Source organism: Parasteatoda tepidariorum, chromosome 8 (genome assembly GCF_982258835.1).
Source record: "Parasteatoda tepidariorum strain Cologne lab strain chromosome 8, Ptep-v5.0, whole genome shotgun sequence".
NCBI lineage: Eukaryota > Metazoa > Arthropoda > Arachnida > Araneae > Theridiidae > Parasteatoda > Parasteatoda tepidariorum.
In genome coordinates this window covers 63,757,387-63,776,120 of record NC_141762.1, presented here as the reverse complement: position 1 = coordinate 63,776,120, position 18,734 = coordinate 63,757,387, and the positions used below count along the sequence as shown (strand labels likewise).

The following is an 18,734-nucleotide window of genomic DNA, read 5'->3' as shown; positions in this document are numbered from 1 at the left end:
TTTTAATTAAAATATCATTATAAAAAGTTAGAAAATTTTATTAATTTTAGCATTCTGCTGCTTTAAAATGGTAGTTTCTTCATTCTATGAAAAAGTTAACGTTATTTTCAGGAAAAACATTATGATCATAAAAAAGTTGCAAATCATTGTAGATGTTAGCACATTATTTGAAATGAAAATTAGTAACAAAGACATCTTAACATTTTCCACTAAAAAATTCTAACTTCAGCAAATAATTTTGCTTTGTTCAGAAAGAAAATTCATGTCGTCATTGCTTATAATTTCAGTCAAGAGGGCAAGCGGGTAATTTCTTAGATGAACAATACGACTATCGCCTTACAATGACAAAATAAAAACAATATTGGTTTACATTAATAGTCTTTTGATTCATTACTAAACTATTATAAGAAAAGTGTATGGTACTTGTGACTTAGCTAATTTGTGGAAATTCTCTTCATTTTATCAACATCATATTAAACATCACATTTTAGCATTTTAATTTAGCAACATCAATCTGACTTCCTTTTAACTACGTCAATAATAATGTAACATCAATCTAAAATCCTTTTTCTCATAAAAATTGTAATAAAATGTTCGTTGTGACGTTTCTTCGCTTGCAAAGAAACGGATCAATTTGTTACATAACGACATAATCACCAAGCTGCATACTTCGGCTTTTTTTCTCTTCCCAGATACATCAAACTATTCAAACAATGTTGTTACCAAATTCCAGATCCAGACAGAATTTTAATCCTAATTTAGTAGGCTTATTTTCGATGTATTTGAGATTTTTTAGCTTGATTCAAATAGCAACAGCTGTTAATTGAATTTTATACGCTTGCCATAAAATACAAATAAGAATTTTCGATAAATCTTTACCATTTCTAGAATGGAATTGCCCATTTTGCACATCGAATGGAATTGCATCTAAGCCGATTGCAGGATTATATCTGGGATAAAAATAATTCAGTAAGATGCTACAGGAGGTTGGTGAGCAGTGTTATGAGAAGGATGTTTAAGAATAGGCAAGACTTTCACTTCTTTAAACTTCGAATTATTTTCAGAATACTGAAATAGCTTAAGCCGTTTTTCGGGAAAAAGAAAGAAAAAAACTAATCGAAGGAAAATTATTAATTTTTTCACACATGACTGACGATAAAAAGTTAAATTTTAGAGTATTTATATGTTTTAACGAAATTTATTAATATAATTGCGAACGATAAACAAAAAAATTCTTATTAGGGGGAAGAAAACATAGGCAAATTGAGTCTACTTAAAAAATAAATAAGTAAACTGAAGAAATAAAAAAAAATTAAACTGTTTTGGGACTTGTGTCGATATTTATATGAATTAATGTAAAGAATACAAACTTTTTCTGCGTAGCTCCGATTATTTTTTTTATTTTCTCAGTGACCTCTCGGAATATTATTTTTTTTCAAGATTGGAAGTTTTTCTTTAATTATTTTTTAATTTCATTTGCTTTTTCCTGTCTTATTCTTTAGTTTTTAAACGTGGATTATTTGGTTTTCTTTTTTTTCGTTTAACGCATTTTTATCAGTTGGTTATTAAATACATTTCGTTGTTATAATGAAAAATTAATTTCTTAATTACAGTCTTTTTATTTTTTGTGAAAATAAGTTAGACGTCCTTTCTTTCCTTCCTTTCTCTCCTTAACCCTTTTTTTTAAATTGAATATTATCTTATGGTTGAAATGTATGTTCCAAAGTCTTAAATTCTTTTCCATTTTATAGATCCACCTGTGGATCTATAAAAAGCGAGATATAATCACGAAGCAATCTGAATAGACCTGAGCAAGCTGTTTCAAGATTCATCGAGTGTTATCGAGCAGAGACTTATTAAGTAAAAAAGATCTTTTTACGTAAAAAAGAAATTTATAATTAAAAAAATTAAAACAAATTATGAAAAAAATTAAAACATGAAAGCTGGGAATAACAAGGAAAAAGCGAAATGAGTGTTAGAATTAATCCGAAAAGAAGTGTAATAGTAAAAGTAAATCCGGGAATTGATGAGTGATAGCGAGTAGATTCTTGGATTCTTAGATAGGGGGTAGATTCTTGAAGAGAGAAGGCCTCTACACTGGTTACCATAAATAAGAAATCCGATGTTTTAGTAGATCAAACATTATGTCATTCTTCGTGTTTCCCCTACTGCGCAGTTTAGTAGCTTGTACGTTGTGACATCTTTCTTATTTTCGCTCTATTGCGCAGTTTATATTCAATTCGTCTGACTAATAAATTCGCCCGTTCGGAGATCTCTCTTATATATATATATATATATATATATATATATATATATATATATATATATATATATATATGTAAAATTATATATATAATGATATATATAATAATGATATATATAATATATATATAATGTAAAATTTTTAGAAATAGAATGCATGAAATTTTGTACTTATTTGCAGAAATGTTTGAGAAATATATTTGTAAAAAAGTGTTATGAGACCGTTATTTTTCAGTAATTTTTCGTCAAAGTGATAATTTTTCAGTAATTTTACGTATTTTTCTTTTTTTAATAGAAGAATTAGGAATTTTTGCAACCACGAACTCTTAGATTGGAAGATAAACAAGATACTCTCTCAGAACGCGTAACTATTTTAAAAGAAGATTGATATAGCCGTTCACGATTTCGCGTGTTATTCTTGTGCAGAGGCCGTGCTAATCTTTTCTACATTGCTGAATTTTTTGCAGAATTTGAAGCAATTACGCATTTTATTTTTAAATTATATTATGTACTTTAAATAATAAAAAATGTAGCTTAAGAAATCATGCAAAATCTGAGATCATGAATTAAATATTCTGAATTCTTAAACTGATTTTTAGACAACAAGTAAACGAGAATTTCGATGAAATTTTTTAAAAAAATTGTAAAACATAAAAAGGCTCTGGCATAAATAAAATAAATCAGCAATAAATTAAAACTAAACTACTTAAACTTCGTTTCTTATACAGTTGCATATAATTAATTATTATTTAAAGAATAGTGTAGATAAATCTTTTATAAATTACTAAGTAAGAAAAAAAAGAGTAATAATAACGCTAAAAGAGAAATAATATCGTTCACAATTAAATGAATCATAAATTACAAACAAGCGTTACCAATAAATTATCCCTGGAAAGAATAAGAATGGTTTGGAGTGAATGGTTGATTGTGAAAGTTCGAAATGGATCCATATTGCTAATTTGAGATGTGAAATATTCTTCATATAAATTCATATTCTCTGAAAGAAACAGTTTTTTTCAAAAGGAACATTTTACCCTGTATTGCATACTTAGAGAAATATGAATGTATTCCAGAATTTCTAAAGCTAACCTCTATTTTATTTTATTTTATAACCAGTGTTGAATAGTAGACAAAATTCTGAGTCTTAGACTATAAATGTTCAACTGCATAGACTAGTAATTTTTAACCAAGTCCAGAGGACAAGGGAATTCCTGGATCAAGTATTGGGAGAAATTTGCCTTCGTGGAGGACTTCTTGATGGAACTAACCCACATTTACGTTGCATGGAGAAGAAAACCACGAAAACCACCCACGGTTAGCCTAACGGCAAGGGGATATTATCCATATTCGAACTCTTTTTCATTAATATTTCAAAACCCCTTAAATTTTTTATCTCCGATTTATAGTAAGGAAGTTGTAGTAATTTTTTCGTATAATGTTGTAAAATGACAGACGAAACCGAAACTGGAAGAAAAATCCCGAAAACACAACGAAATTTTTTTATTATGTTTTGAGATTTTAACCTTTTTATTTGAATGAGGACTTTTTGATGGAACTAAACCGCATTTGCGTTACAATGTGGGAAAAGCAACGAAAACCTCCCATGGTTAACCCAACCCCAAAGATATTCTAACACACCTCGTCTACCGCACAGGAAATCTTATATCAGCACTGTAATCGGAGCGAGCCGGGAGCTGAGTTCGCATCAACCTGCCAACTCTGGGATTCGAACCTGGAGCACCTCATTGAGCTCGCGCTAAGCTCTTTATGAATACATGAATTCGTCATGCATTATCCATAGTAAGGGTTGCAAACCGTTTAAAAAAATTCCAAAAGGAATGTCTTTAATAGAATTTTCAAATTTATCAATGAATAATAATTATAATAGCAATGATAATAATAAAAAATTAAATTTTCCAAAACGCAGAATAATGGTTAAGCTTTGAGGGATACTTTAAATATTCTTCTTTGCAGTGCCTTCAAGAAAACTTAGGACAAAAGATTTTCAACCTTATTATTGAAATAAATATTTTTTTTTTCTTTTTCGTATTTCATTCCTAAAAACGAACAAAAGCATTTTTTCTATTTATTATTTGTTTTTTAATTTTGAGGCCATTTTTTTCTTAAATTTTACATTTTACAAACACAACATTAATATTTCTCAGAAATGAAATAATTTTCATTTGAAACCCCTTTTGAATAATCACCTAAAATTATTTAAATTCATCTTATTTCTAATTCTATAATTTTGATTTATATGAATATCTTTTATACTATACTAATGAAAAATGTGGAAGCTGTTGTCTTCTTTTTTATACATATGATAAAATAAAAAACTAGGATTTTAAATTTAAAATGCTAAAAAAGTAAAAATTGTTAAAATTCTCTTTGAATATCATTGAAGCGAGGGTCGCAAGGTTCGTAATCAGTTTCGGTTTCGTCTGTCCTTTCACAAAATTATACGAAAAAATTATTATAACTTCCTTACTATAAATCAGAGATCAAAATTATAATGGGATTTGAGCGCTAATGAAAAAGAATTCGAATATGGATAATATCCCCTTGCCGTTAGGGTAACCGTGGAAGTTCTTCGTGCTTTTCCTCTCCGTGTAACGCAAATGCGGGTTAGTTCCATCAAGAAGTCCTCCATGAAGACAAATTTCTCCCAATACTTATTCCAGGAGTTCCTTTGTCCTCTGGACTGGGGTCAAAATTACTAGTCAATGGAGTTGAACTTTTATAATCCTAAACTCAGAATTGGGTCGACTATTCAACGCAGTTTATAAAATAAAGTAAAATAGAGCTTAGCTTTAAAAATTCTGGAATATATTCACGCCTCTCAGAGTAAGCAACACAGGATAAAATGTTCTTTTGTGTACACTGAAAAGAAACTATTTCTTTCTGAGAATATGAATTTATATAAAATATATTTTGCATCTTAAACTAACAATATGGATCCATCTCGAACATTCACAATCAACCCTTCACTTCAAACCATTCTCTCGACACTTCTATTCTTTCCATCTGTGGTAGACGAGGTGTGTTAGATTCTCTTTCCATCGGGCTAACCATGGGAGGTTTTCGTGGGTTTTCCCTCATTGTAACGTAAATGCGGTTTAGTTTCATCAAAAAATCCTCCACGAAGGCAAATTTCTCCCAATACTTGATGCCAGAGTTCCCCTGTCTTCTGAATAGGGTTCAATATTACAAAGCTACGGAGTTGAAAACTCAGAATTGGGCCAGCTGTTCAGCGCCAGGTATAAAATAAAATAGATTATAGATAATAATAACATAAAGAAAATCTAAATTTTCTTTGAAATTTCGATTTTTACATAATTGGATGCCTGAAATGTTCCCTACAATAGGCATGTGCTACTAGGCTTCAAAAACATATTTAATAAAATATTTCTACGTTTGTCGTACAAAAAGAGATATGCTTCTATCGGTCCAGTTAAGTTCTCTAAATTGTTATGTTGGAAAATTTTAATTATAGTGGCAAATGAGTTTAAATGAAACCTAGTGTACGTGTAGGAACTACAAAATTAAGATAATTATAAGATACTTTTTTTTTAAATCCAAAACATGCTTTGGGCGTGCGTTCAATTTTAGGCATTAAGAGTCCTGGGAATTAAGGGAGTTTTATTTCGTGCGTTATTTCGAATAACTATATCTGTCGTAATGCATAATTTGAAGTTCTTAAGTTTAAATCGTTCGTAAAAGTGTAAAAATATTGAAAATTATATGAATCTGTTTATATTTATTAAAAAAAAATATTGTCGCCGTCGTCTCTGATGTGGAAACTTTTCGCTGGTGGTGCCTTTCACTCTCATGACTCAAAAAATATCGAAGAAATTTCTGTAAAGTTTGGAAAATTGGCTTATACGGTCAGCTCTCTCCTTTGAGAAAAACGAGAGAACTCGTAATTGTACGAACTACAGTAATTGACCGTTAAATTAACCCCTGCAGGACCGTGATCACATATCAAATATAAAACGGGTTACATATTATAAAGAATGTTTTTCAAAAATAAATTTTGTTTCATCAGTTTTTTGAAATTCTACTTTAGCGTTAGTAATAAAAGGAGAAAAGTTGTCTAGCCACTTTTTTCGGAATCAGTTGTGAAGCACTCACGTTGTCTTTTTCAATAGCACAGCAGTATTGGCCATTAAAGATTATATTAATATAAAAATACATAAGATACATACTTATTTGCCGTAATCGAATCATTGAAAATCATTACATATTTTAATTATTTTAAATTTTACTTGAAATTTTATAACTTAATTCGGTATTTAAGTAATATGTTAATAAATTTATTTTTATTAATTGTTTTTTATTTTTGCATTAAAGAAAATTACTTTTACACGAAGTTATAATGAAAAAATATTAAAATAAAATTTAAATTGATAAATCAGATAATTTTTTCCTTTGAAATAATACTAATCTTAAACTATTTCATGACCAAAACTGGACTTTATATTCTGTCTAAACCAGTGTTTCCCAACCTTTTTTGTACCATGCCCCACCTAAGCCTTTCTAAAATTCGTATGTCCCCCTATGTAATATATATGTAATTTTTAATATTAAAAAATTGAATTGCTCTCTTAAGAAACTTAAATGATAGGTTTTAGGAAGAAATCATTATGAAATTGTTAACGAAACACAGTAAGTAAATTTTCAAAACATATAATGAAAAACTGAAATTCGAAATAATTTTAATAAAGAATTTTCTATAATAATTTAATATTTTAATTTAGTGAGATCCTTGTGCTGGATGCTTGTTGCCCAGAGATTTTATGTTAGGTTCCAATTTGGTTAGCTCCCCGTTGTGTTATATCCAGACAATTTCTCTCTTTTTTTTAGCAGTAAATCATTTACAGCACTAAATCCACATTCAGCTAAATACGAAGATGGAAACAGTATCAATAGTTTTCTTGCACATTTGATTGAATTTGGGTATTTGATTTCTGTTTCCTCACAAAGCCATGCCATCACTCCTTTTATATATTAAATAAAGTTTTAACTGACACATCATTTTGCATTTCTGCGAGTTCTTCTTGATACTGCATATTTGATATATCCGACCAATCCCCTAACATTGGCTGCATCATCCATGTTGGAAAATCAATTTGTTTTAAATCAGAAAATCTTCCTGTTTAAATCAGCCGATAGAATTTTCAGACGATAGATAATAACAAGTAAAGCGGTATCATTTACTTCCCATTTTTGGAGCCAATGAAACTATTCAAAGTTTTTGTTAATGCATTTCTGACATAACTCAATAAGTGTAATGAAACCAAATATCTTCGCTTTTGCGTCAACAAGAGTTTTATTTATTCTCTGAAGTTGTTTATTTAATATGTTTTGTTATGATTTGCTTATTTTGTTCTTCACAAAATAGCTTGAAGAGACTCTCACATTTGGCATTAGCTTTAATACCATTGATACACTTTATTGCTGAATGTAGTACTTCATTTAGAACATGCAAGTCCATTTTCGAATTGCTCCCCTTAACAATCAAAATGCCCCCTCCCCGTGGGGCGTGGGCCCCACGTTGGGAAACACTGTTCTAAGCAAAGTAAATTACTTTTATTATTTGTTGGATTTCCTTCAGCTTCCAACTGTGGTGGGCACTAAATGGATCGTCCAAACTCAATACGGAAGAGAGAATACACCCTTCTGCATGGTAATAACAACGGGAAGTCCCTGGTACGATCCTCGCTGTTGATAAAGAAAATCTCTCTCGCATTGCATCAGTGGCTACACTATTTCGCCTCATTCCACAATTTGCCTTTTGCTCAACAAGCAAATCGCCTGTCTCATGTAACGTATAATAAAGTCCCAAACTGAAAATAACTTTTACGAACATATATTTCACGAGACATACACTTATTTTCATGATCAGTATATGAAACATTTTTCGCGAGTCTCTGGCCGCAATCTATAAGTGAACATTTTTACAGTGTATATGAGATTTTGCACATTTCTAGAAAATTATTTTAGGAACATTTCGATAGAAAAATGTTATTGATTCGATTATTAGTTTTTAAGTTAGTTTATATCAAAATTTAAATTTCGAAAAAAGTTTCAGAGTTTCATTTGAATAGTTTATATTGATGATTTTGGTGAATTTTTTGCAGTAAGGAAAAGATTAACAATTTTTTACAGCCTCGGACTCTGAAGACTCAAAATAAAATAAAAAATTGTCCCCATTTAAAATTTAAAATTAGTGTCAAAGTAATTAAATTTTAGAGTTATCCCGTTTTTTTTATACTATTCCTTAAAAGTTAGTAAAAATACTTATTGTTATCCGTGTTTTGGCAGGAATCATAGCAAATGTTCTCCTCTCGCTAAAAAAAAATTTTTTTTTGATTCTTTTGTTGCTGCTAAACTACATGTCTAGAAATGGTAGACAAAATTCATAAAGTCGTACATTCTCAAAAAATCTTACACTAAAAAAAGAAATTTTTTTTCGATTCTTTTGTTGTTGCTAAACTACATGTCTAGAAATGGTAGACAAAATTCATAAAGTCGTACACTCTCAAAAAATCTTACACTAAAAAACATTTTTTTTCGATTCTTTTGTTGCCGCTAAACTACATGTCAAGAAATGGTAGACAAAATTCATAAAGTCGTACACTCTCAAAAAATCTTACACTAAAAAACATTTTTTTTCGATTCTTTTGTTGCCGCTAAACTACATGTCAAGAAATGGTAGACAAAATTCATAAAGTCGTACACTCTCAAAAAATCTTACACTAAAAAACATTTTTTTTCGATTCTTTTGTTGCCGCTAAACTACATGTCAAGAAATGGTAGACAAAATTCATAAAGTCGTACACTCTCAAAAAATCTTACACTAAAAAACATTTTTTTTTCGATTCTTTTGTTGCCGCTAAACTACATGTCAAGAAATGGTAGACAAAATTCATAAAGTCGTACACTCTCAAAAAATCTTACACTAAAAAACATTTTTTTTCGATTCTTTTGTTGCCGCTAAACTACATGTCAAGAAATGGTAGACAAAATTCATAAAGTCGTACACTCTCAAAAAATCTTACGCTAAAAAAACATTTTTTTCGATTCGTTTGTTGTTGCTAAACTACATGTCTAGAAATGGTAGACAAAATTCATAAAGTCGTACACTCTCAAAAAATCTTACACTAAAAAACATTTTTTTTCGATTCTTTTGTTGCCGCTAAACTACATGTCAAGAAATGGTAGACAAAATTCATAAAGTCGTACACTCTCAAAAAATCTTACACTAAAAAACATTTTTTTTCGATTCTTTTGTTGCCGCTAAACTACATGTCAAGAAATGGTAGACAAAATTCATAAAGTCGTACACTCTCAAAAAATCTTACGCTAAAAAAACATTTTTTTCGATTCGTTTGTTGTTGCTAAACTACATGTCTAGAAATGGTAGACAAAATTCATAAAGTCGTACACTCTCAAAAAATCTTACGCTAAAAAAACATTTTTTTTCGATTCTTTTGTTGCCGCTAAACTACATGTCTAGAAATGGTAGACAAAATTCATAAAGTCGTACACTCTCAAAAAATCTTACACTAAAAAACATTTTTTTTCGATTCTTTTGTTGCCGCTAAACTACATGTCAAGAAATGGTAGACAAAATTCATAAAGTCGTACACTCTCAAAAAATCTTACACTAAAAACATTTTTTTTCGATTCTTTTGTTGCCGCTAAACTACATGTCAAGAAATGGTAGACAAAATTCATAAAGTCGTACACTCTCAAAAAATCTTACACTAAAAAACATTTTTTTTCGATTCTTTTGTTGCCGCTAAACTACATGTCAAGAAATGGTAGACAAAATTCATAAAGTCGTACACTCTCAAAAAATCTTACACTAAAAAACATTTTTTTTCGATTCTTTTGTTGCCGCTAAACTACATGTCAAGAAATGGTAGACAAAATTCATAAAGTCGTACACTCTCAAAAAATCTTACGCTAAAAAAACATTTTTTTCGATTCGTTTGTTGTTGCTAAACTACATGTCTAGAAATGGTAAAAAAAATTCATAAAGTCGTACACTCTCAAAAAATCTTACACTAAAAAACATTTTTTTTCGATTCTTTTGTTGCCGCTAAACTACATGTCAAGAAATGGTAGACAAAATTCATAAAGTCGTACACTCTCAAAAAATCTTACGCTAAAAAAACATTTTTTTCGATTCGTTTGTTGTTGCTAAACTACATGTCTAGAAATGGTAGACAAAATTCATAAAGTCATACACTCTCAAAAAATCTTACGCCGAAAAAACATTTTTTTCGATTCTTTTGTTGTTGCTAAACTACATGTCTAGAAATGGTAGACAAAATTCATAAAGTCGTACACTCTCAAAAAATCTTACGCTAAAAAAACATTTTTTTCGATTCGTTTGTTGTTGCTAAACTACATGTCTAGAAATGGTAGACAAAATTCATAAAGTCGTACACTCTCAAAAAATCTTACGCCGAAAAAACATTTTTTTCGATTCTTTTGTTGTTGCTAAACTACATGTCTAGAAATGGTAGACAAAATTCATAAAGTCGTACACTCTCAAAAAATCTTACGCTAAAAAAACATTTTTTTCGATTCGTTTGTTGTTGCTAAACTACATGTCTAGAAATGGTAGACAAAATTCATAAAGTCGTACACTCTCAAAAAATCTTACGCCGAAAAAACATTTTTTTCGATTCTTTTGTTGTTGCTAAACTACATGTCTAGAAATGGTAGACAAAATTCATAAAGTCGTACACTCTCAAAAAATCTTACGCTAAAAAAACATTTTTTTCGATTCGTTTGTTGTTGCTAAACTACATGTCTAGAAATGGTAGACAAAATTCATAAAGTCGTACACTCTCAAAAAATCTTACGCCGAAAAAACATTTTTTTCGATTCTTTTGTTGTTGCTAAACTACATGTCTAGAAATGGTAGACAAAATTCATAAAGTCGTACACTCTCAAAAAATCTTACGCTAAAAAAACATTTTTTTCGATTCGTTTGTTGTTGCTAAACTACATGTCTAGAAATGGTAGACAAAATTCATAAAGTCGTACACTCTCAAAAAATCTTACGCCGAAAAAACATTTTTTTCGATTCTTTTGTTGTTGCTAAACTACATGTCTAGAAATGGTAGACAAAATTCATAAAGTCGTACACTCTCAAAAAATCTTACGCTAAAAAAACATTTTTTTCGATTCGTTTGTTGTTGATAAACTACATGTCTAGAAATGGTAGACAAAATTCATAAAGTCGTACACTCTCAAAAAATCTTACGCCGAAAAAACATTTTTTTCGATTCTTTTGTTGTTGCTAAACTACATGTCTAGAAATGGTAGACAAAATTCATAAAGTCGTACACTCTCAAAAAATCTTACGCTAAAAAAACATTTTTTTCGATTCGTTTGTTGTTGCTAAACTACATGTCTAGAAATGGTAGACAAAATTCATAAAGTCGTACACTCTCAAAAAATCTTACGCCGAAAAAACATTTTTTTCGATTCTTTTGTTGTTGCTAAACTACATGTCTAGAAATGGTAGACAAAATTCATAAAGTCGTACACTCTCAAAAAATCTTACTCCGAAAAAACTTTTTTTTCGATTCTTTTGTTGTTGCTAAACTACATGTCTAGAAATGGTAGACAAAATTCATAAAGTCGTACACTCTCAAAAAATCTTACGCCGAAAAAACATTTTTTTCGATTCTTTTGTTGTTGCTAAACTACATGTCTAGAAATGGTAGACAAAATTCATGAAGTCGTACATTCTCATAAAATCTTACACTAAAAAAAAAATTTTTTTTTCGATTCTTTTGTTGTTGCTAAACTACATGTCTAGAAATGGTAGACAAAATTCATAAAGTCGTACACTCTCAAAAAATCTTACGCTAAAAAAACATTTTTTTCGATTCGTTTGTTGTTGCTAAACTACATGTCTAGAAATGGTAGACAAAATTCATAAAGTCGTACACTCTCAAAAAATCTTACGCCGAAAAAACATTTTTTTCGATTCTTTTGTTGTTGCTAAACTACATGTCTAGAAATGGTAGACAAAATTCATAAAGTCGTACACTCTCAAAAAATCTTACGCCGAAAAAACATTTTTTTCGATTCTTTTGTTGTTGCTAAACTACATGTCTAGAAATGGTAGACAAAATTCATGAAGTCGTACATTCTCATAAAATCTTACACTAAAAAAAAAAATTTTTTTTCGATTCTTTTGTTGTTGCTAAACTACATGTCTAGAAATGGTAGACAAAATTCATAAAGTCGTACACTCTCAAAAAATCTTACACTAAAAAACATTTTTTTTCGATTCTTTTGTTGCCGCTAAACTACATGTCAAGAAATGGTAGACAAAATTCATAAAGTCGTACACTCTCAAAAAATCTTACGCTAAAAAAACATTTTTTTCGATTCGTTTGTTGTTGCTAAACTACATGTCTAGAAATGGTAGACAAAATTCATAAAGTCGTACACTCTCAAAAAAACTTACGCCGAAAAAACATTTTTTTCGATTCTTTTGTTGTTGCTAAACTACATGTCTAGAAATGGTAGACAAAATTCATAAAGTCGTACACTCTCAAAAAATCTTACGCTAAAAAAACATTTTTTTCGATTCGTTTGTTGTTGCTAAACTACATGTCTAGAAATGGTAGACAAAATTCATAAAGTCGTACACTCTCAAAAAATCTTACGCCGAAAAAACGTTTTTTTCGATTCTTTTGTTGTTGCTAAACTACATGTCTAGAAATGGTAGACAAAATTCATAAAGTCGTACACTCTCAAAAAATCTTACGCTAAAAAAACATTTTTTTCGATTCGTTTGTTGTTGCTAAACTACATGTCTAGAAATGGTAGACAAAATTCATAAAGTCGTACACTCTCAAAAAATCTTACGCCGAAAAAACATTTTTTTCGATTCTTTTGTTGTTGCTAAACTACATGTCTAGAAATGGTAGACAAAATTCATAAAGTCGTACACTCTCAAAAAATCTTACGCTAAAAAAACATTTTTTTCGATTCGTTTGTTGTTGCTAAACTACATGTCTAGAAATGGTAGACAAAATTCATAAAGTCGTACACTCTCAAAAAATCTTACGCCGAAAAAACATTTTTTTCGATTCTTTTGTTGTTGCTAAACTACATGTCTAGAAATGGTAGACAAAATTCATAAAGTCGTACACTCTCAAAAAATCTTACGCTAAAAAAACATTTTTTTCGATTCGTTTGTTGTTGCTAAACTACATGTCTAGAAATGGTAGACAAAATTCATAAAGTCGTACACTCTCAAAAAATCTTACGCCGAAAAAACATTTTTTTCGATTCTTTTGTTGTTGCTAAACTACATGTCTAGAAATGGTAGACAAAATTCATAAAGTCGTACACTCTCAAAAAATCTTACGCTAAAAAAACATTTTTTTCGATTCGTTTGTTGTTGCTAAACTACATGTCTAGAAATGGTAGACAAAATTCATAAAGTCGTACACTCTCAAAAAATCTTACGCCGAAAAAACATTTCTTTCGATTCTTTTGTTGTTGCTAAACTACATGTCTAGAAATGGTAGACAAAATTCATAAAGTCGTACACTCTCAAAAAATCTTACGCCGAAAAAACATTTTTTTCGATTCTTTTGTTGTTGCTAAACTACATGTCTAGAAATGGTAGACAAAATTCATGAAGTCGTACATTCTCATAAAATCTTACACTAAAAAAAAAAATTTTTTTTCGATTCTTTTGTTGTTGCTAAACTACATGTCTAGAAATGGTAGACAAAATTCATAAAGTCGTACACTCTCAAAAAATCTTACGCTAAAAAAACATTTTTTTCGATTCGTTTGTTGTTGCTAAACTACATGTCTAGAAATGGTAGACAAAATTCATAAAGTCGTACACTCTCAAAAAATCTTACGCCGAAAAAACATTTTTTTCGATTCTTTTGTTGTTGCTAAACTACATGTCTAGAAATGGTAGACAAAATTCATAAAGTCGTACACTCTCAAAAAATCTTACGCCGAAAAAACATTTTTTTCGATTCTTTTGTTGTTGCTAAACTACATGTCTAGAAATGGTAGACAAAATTCATGAAGTCGTACATTCTCATAAAATCTTACACTAAAAAAAAAAATTTTTTTTCGATTCTTTTGTTGTTGCTAAACTACATGTCTAGAAATGGTAGACAAAATTCATAAAGTCGTACACTCTCAAAAAATCTTACACTAAAAAACATTTTTTTTCGATTCTTTTGTTGCCGCTAAACTACATGTCAAGAAATGGTAGTCAAAATTCATAAAGTCGTACACTCTCAAAAAATCTTACGCTAAAAAAACATTTTTTTCGATTCGTTTGTTGTTGCTAAACTACATGTCTAGAAATGGTAGACAAAATTCATAAAGTCGTACACTCTCAAAAAATCTTACGCCGAAAAAACATTTTTTTCGATTCTTTTGTTGTTGCTAAACTACATGTCTAGAAATGGTAGACAAAATTCATAAAGTCGTACACTCTCAAAAAATCTTACGCTAAAAAAACATTTTTTTCGATTCGTTTGTTGTTGCTAAACTACATGTCTAGAAATGGTAGACAAAATTCATAAAGTCGTACACTCTCAAAAAATCTTACGCCGAAAAAACATTTTTTTCGATTCTTTTGTTGTTGCTAAACTACATGTCTAGAAATGGTAGACAAAATTCATAAAGTCGTACACTCTCAAAAAATCTTACGCTAAAAAAACATTTTTTTCGATTCGTTTGTTGTTGCTAAACTACATGTCTAGAAATGGTAGACAAAATTCATAAAGTCGTACACTCTCAAAAAATCTTACGCCGAAAAAACATTTTTTTCGATTCTTTTGTTGTTGCTAAACTACATGTCTAGAAATGGTAGACAAAATTCATAAAGTCGTACACTCTCAAAAAATCTTACGCTAAAAAAACATTTTTTTCGATTCGTTTGTTGTTGCTAAACTACATGTCTAGAAATGGTAGACAAAATTCATAAAGTCGTACACTCTCAAAAAATCTTACGCCGAAAAAACATTTTTTTCGATTCTTTTGTTGTTGCTAAACTACATGTCTAGAAATGGTAGACAAAATTCATAAAGTCGTACACTCTCAAAAAATCTTACGCCGAAAAAACATTTTTTTCGATTCTTTTGTTGTTGCTAAACTACATGTGTAGAAATGGTAGACAAAATTCATAAAGTCGTACACTCTCAAAAAATCTTACACTAAAAAAATTTCGATTCTTTTGTTGTTGCTAAACTACATGTTTAGAAATGGTAGACAAAATTCATGAAGTCGTACACTCTCAAAAAATCAATAATCATCAGTGGGTGCTCGCAAAGAACATGATGTTTTGTGAGAATTAGGCAATCCAGAATAGGTTCTGCAGAAGCCTGGTAAGCAGAGCACCTAGAAAAGCTTATTTGAGCAATGAAGACAGTAAAATCTAATTATCGGAATTAGAGATCCATAAACGATCTTCGGAAACAATTTCATGTCCAACGTGCTGAAAGAAACAACTTTTAATAATTATTTTTAATAATTTTTTAAAATCGGTGGTTGTAGTTTTGAATCGCAATTACCTGGTATCCGGACAGATTTTCATTACCCGGGTCCGACAAAAGTTTACTGCCCGGCAACGATTCATGGACCTAGATTTTAGTCTCAGGATCCTGGCAATTTCACCGGGAATTCAGTGCCGGGTAACACTTTTATGTTCCACACAACCATATTAAGATTTATAACAGAATTAAAATTATTCGCAAAAATACTTGTAAATTTGGAAAATCCATGTATTCTATCATTTTTGTAATAATCAAGCTGGAATAACTGGTATAGACAATACAAAGTTTACTCTTGTGCTGATTTTAAATTCAAGGAAATTTTGCCATAGTAGACACCTTTGGGAGAGAAAAATATGTTCGCTAAAAAGAGGTACTTGCTTAGGAAAAGGATATGCAATAACAGAAATTTAATGCTGAAACTATTTTAACTAATTTACATACTATTTATATACTAATTTATATACTATTTTATACATTATTTTATACTATTTTAATATACATACTATTTATATACTAATTTATATACTATTTTATACATTATTTTATACTATTTTAATACAATAATTATATAAATACAAAATTCAATTATTAAGTAAATACAATCGCAAAGAAAAGAGCATAATGAAGGAACTTTCTGGGGAAGGCTCTGACCCACAAAGAGCTTTCATGCAAATCAAAGAAGAAATACAAAATAGTAAATAATGAACTACATAGATATTTATTAAAAGATATTAAAATCATAATGAGTAAAATTCAAAGCTAACTGTAGAAAAATGCAATTTCTGTATGTGTATCACTCTTATGCTAAATTTGCTTTCAGCAAAGTAGTAATTGCAATATATATATTTTTTTTGTTTCGGGTTTGCAGGCTTAGAATTTTTTAGATGTATAATGGATAAAAGTTGCAAACAAAACATAAATATTTTCTTACAAATGGTACATTAATTATTCTAATGCTGTAAGTTTAAACATTCATTGAAAATTAATTTCCTAAAAAGCGCATGATAAAAGCGTCTTTTATCTTATAAACCATCATTGATTTTAAAAAAACGTTTCGAAATATCCTACGTTCTACAGAAGCCTCATTAATATTTGCGATTGAAAACTTAAGTAAATTAAATGAAAAATTAATTAAATACTAAGCAATTAATCAGAAGTCTCTACTTTATAATTTAATTTAATCCTTCTACATAAAAAAAACAGTCAAGAAAGGAATTTCTTTTAGAAACCTTTTGTTTTAAATTTCTTTAAAAAAAATCTAAGAATTCATATCTTTATTTATATAAACGTGCGATAAATTTCCTAAGGAGTATATCTAGTAAGATATTTGTTGCATAGAGAATTATGCGTTTTTTATAATGTTTTGCATAAATATTATAATACACAGCGGGGCACCCAAATCCGGCCAAGTAACAAAAATATTATGCAGGGTATCCGGAAAAGGCAGGGTAAAATATTCAATTTTCCGAATACAGGCGAGGTACCCGGACCCACAGGCGCAGCGTGAGGAGGGGACACACTTTTTGTGTTTAGAAAATCTTAAGGTTTTATACACACATTTACATATACAGTCGGACCCCGATTTAACGAATTCATCGGGACCTGAAATTTTATTCGTTAAATCGGGGTCATTTGTAAAATCGGGGTTTAAAAAAAACATTTTTTTGTACATATGTATTATTAAAAATTACTAGTTATAAACGACTATCTAAGATAAGAAAGGAATTTCCTGTTTGACTCATAGTCCACGTGACAAACCCCCGGAAAATGACCTTGCAAGTGTAATGTCTTATTTACTCTGCCCACCTACCCACGACGAATTTTGTTTTTCCCTGTTGCGGGCTTTTCTTTTGTTTGAGACGAATATGCACTTTTTCTATTTTATTCCTCCCAGGAAAGATTTTTTTCCCTTTAGAATCTGCCAATTATAAAAAAATGCAATATTTTTCTGATCAAAATTAATGAGAAATATTTTTTCCGGATGCTAAAATAATTCGTTAATTAGGCGTTAATTATTCGTTAATTAGGGGTTTTTGACTCTGGTTTTGCTGGGGCTGAAAAAAAATTCGTTAAATCGCGAAATTCGTTAAATAGGGGTTCGTTAAATCGGGGTCCGACTGTACATGCATATTAAAAATAAATATGCATATAATACATTAAACTTAAAATAAACAAACAGTTTTTTAAAAAACCAAAAGTGGGCCTCCCCTGTTGCTACGCCTATGCACAGATCCTGCAAAGTTTTAGTACCCGGTAGCTACTTTTAATGTCTCGCACTCTTTTTGGAAGCTTTTCCTTTTAGCTATATTGTTGGCCGCAATTATGATGCAAGCTTTTATTTCTTTTAAAATTTGTTACCTAAACTAAAAATTAAAAAAAAAGATGTTAAAAAAAATGGACGAAGTGGACAAAATGAAAATATTAGAAATTATATATCGCGATGCATCGTCAGTTTTGCATCGCGATATAGCGATGTATCGCGAATTTCATTTACTTGTAAGGCACAAAAAGTCAGATTTCTATCAAAACTTCATACTCAGATTGATTTAAATCAATTTATAAATTTGAAGATATATATGTTTTGCTTAAGAAAGATATTAAATAAATTGACTACAATGTACAAATCTTACTTAAAATATTCATTGAAATGTTTGTTTAGAAATTCATAATACACGTAAAACAAAGTGTTAAAAACTTTTTTTAAAGCGTTTTTTACCAAATTAATATTTTTTTGTGCTATTATGCATAAATAATTACATAATTATTAAGTTCGATCGTAATGTTCAATTTCTAAATGAAACGTTAAAAATTATTTGTATGTTTAAAACAAAGTGCTAAATAAATTTTAGAAAAAAAAACGCTTTTAAAACACTATTTCTTATTATTATAATATCAGTT

General features: G+C 29.6%; 1 non-coding gene across 1 annotated transcript; it reads right to left on the bottom strand.

The window, feature by feature from the left end:
* Positions 1–2,643: 2,643 nt before the first annotated feature.
* LOC147806198 (U6 spliceosomal RNA) lies at positions 2,644–2,749 on the bottom strand. The gene has a single exon (XR_015428778.1). It is a non-coding gene; the product is annotated as a U6 spliceosomal RNA (small nuclear RNA).
* Positions 2,750–18,734: the final 15,985 nt, after the last annotated feature.